The sequence below is a fragment of the Nicotiana sylvestris genome, chromosome 3, assembly GCF_000393655.2.
Source record: "Nicotiana sylvestris chromosome 3, ASM39365v2, whole genome shotgun sequence".
Taxonomy (NCBI): domain Eukaryota; kingdom Viridiplantae; phylum Streptophyta; class Magnoliopsida; order Solanales; family Solanaceae; genus Nicotiana; species Nicotiana sylvestris.
Window position 1 is genome coordinate 204,130,567 of NC_091059.1, and position 2,237 is coordinate 204,132,803.

Here is a 2,237-nt window from a genome sequence, read left to right on the forward strand (position 1 = left end):
AGTGATTATAGAGCGTCTATGAGAGAGAGCTTGGAAAAATTAGTACTTTTCAGATATTGAATCCGTTCGGAAATAAAAAAATTTGGACTTGCTGAATCAAAACCAGAGGTAGACGAAGCTTTCGAAGAAATTCTAGCTGAACTTGCGGAGGATTCTGCTTCGTCCGGAAGCGGTGATGACCGAGTTTCTTTTCCGCCAACACCAACGAAAATTCCTCCGAACCTTAATGGATTTATGAAGTTTGTAAGAGATACCATGTAACTTGTATGAACAAAAAATAGTATGTATTATGTAACTTGTATTTTGGCACATATTCATTAGTTTCTTTTTCTTCTCAATAGTGATATTAGCACCTTGTTGTGATCATTCCATAGGGGAGGGGGAGACTAAGAAAGATATTGTCATATTTTTTTAATGCTATAATAAAATTATAACACATTGCTTTGAATATCTCTTTATAATATTTTTGTCTTTAAATTTGAATTAAAAAATTTAGGTCATAATTCTATAATAAAATTTACAAGGAATTGCCTTAGATATTTTTATTAACATCTTTTTTTCTCTAATTTTTATAAAATTAAAAAAAAAAGTATCCGTTGGGCCCACTTAGCCCGCGGGTCGGGACCGTTTAGCCCGGGACCATTAGTTCATGGGCTCAGTCCCGGACCGATTCTTACAAAAAGACCACCAAGGCCGGGACCGTTTGGCCCGTTTAAATTGGGACTGGCCCAGGATCGGGACCGTTTGGACAGGCCCACTTAGGCTCGGGATCGGTCCACTTGCCACCCTTACTAAGGCATTACGAAACAAAGGGTTTCGATATCATCATCCCTCGAAAACAATGTAATATGAATATAGATTTATCCCATGCTAAGGCATAACAAATTTTTATGTGATTAATATTTTAAGTCAAAAGGGGTAGAAAGCCTTATGTATATTAAAACGATCGTTCTACAACAACCACATCGGCCTAATACTAAACCCTAAGGGCAATCATTTTCTTTGAGTTCGAGGGATCATCCTCACTCAATAAAAACTTAAGCGTTACCTTACTTCGAGTTCGAGCAAGTACTCACTCGACACTAGTTTGGTTTCGATCAAATTGTCTAAGCCTCAAACCTATGAATGCAATTTCATAAGGCATAAATGAAACAAAAATTTCATAAGGCAGAAATAAAGACAAGTCATGAAGAAAAGAGATCTTTATATATATGAAATATTATTTACAAAGTTCGATCAGGATCCTACACAAAAAACCCAGAGGGAAAATCCTAAGTGCCTAATTTTCCTCGGGAGCTACATATTCGTCATCGGAATCTTCTCCATTCCCGGATCCACTCATATTTCCAAAATCATCATTATCAGAAGAGACCAATGCTTTGGTTTCATCTTTAAGCTCTTTTGCATCTTTGATCTTGGCAGTGAGATCGAAGCCACGAGCATGGATCTCCCCGAGCGTTGCCCTTTGGGACTTGCACTTGGAAAGCTCGGTGACCGAGTATACTCGAGTCTGAACGGTATCAGCAACTTCCTTTGCTCGAGCTAGATCGGCTTCAGCGTCAGATCGGTAAACGGCCACGATTGCCTCAACATCGGCCCTAGCCTTTTCAGCCTCGGATTTTTCCACTGAAAGTTCGGTGACCAACCTAGCCTGGAGCTCCTCGATTTTCTTGGCTTGTGCCAAGTTCTTCTCTTTCATACCTTGGAGCTGGCTTTCAGCCGAGGATAGCTGAGCTCGAACAGTCTCTTTCTCTGAGGCAAGGCGGTCCATATTTTGCTTTCGTGCTATGGTTTCCACCTTCACTGTATCTACCTCTCCACGGAGTTGCCCGATCATCTCGTGCAGTTGCTGGACTTGTGAGATCAAATTTTTAGCCACCTCTCTCGAACTGAGGCCAAGAGATTCTAAGACTTTATTTACCTGCTCGGTCAGTTCGCTATGTTCTTTCTGAGCTGTGGCCAGTTCGAATCGAAGGCCTTTGATTTCTTCTTCTTTCCGCCCACTAAGAAGTTTAAGGGCATTCTTCTCCTCGGTAAGCCCTTGAATATCGATCTCGTACCGGCTCAGTTCGGCTCGAGAACTGGAAAATGCCTCCTGATAAAGCGCCAAAGCCTACACAGATAGAAGAAAAGAAATTAGACAAGAAGGGAAAAAACACAAGTATGATATCAACAAGGGGAATTAAGGCTTACCCGATTCAGAGTTTGTTGTGCCTCATTGAAGAGACTCGGCGCTC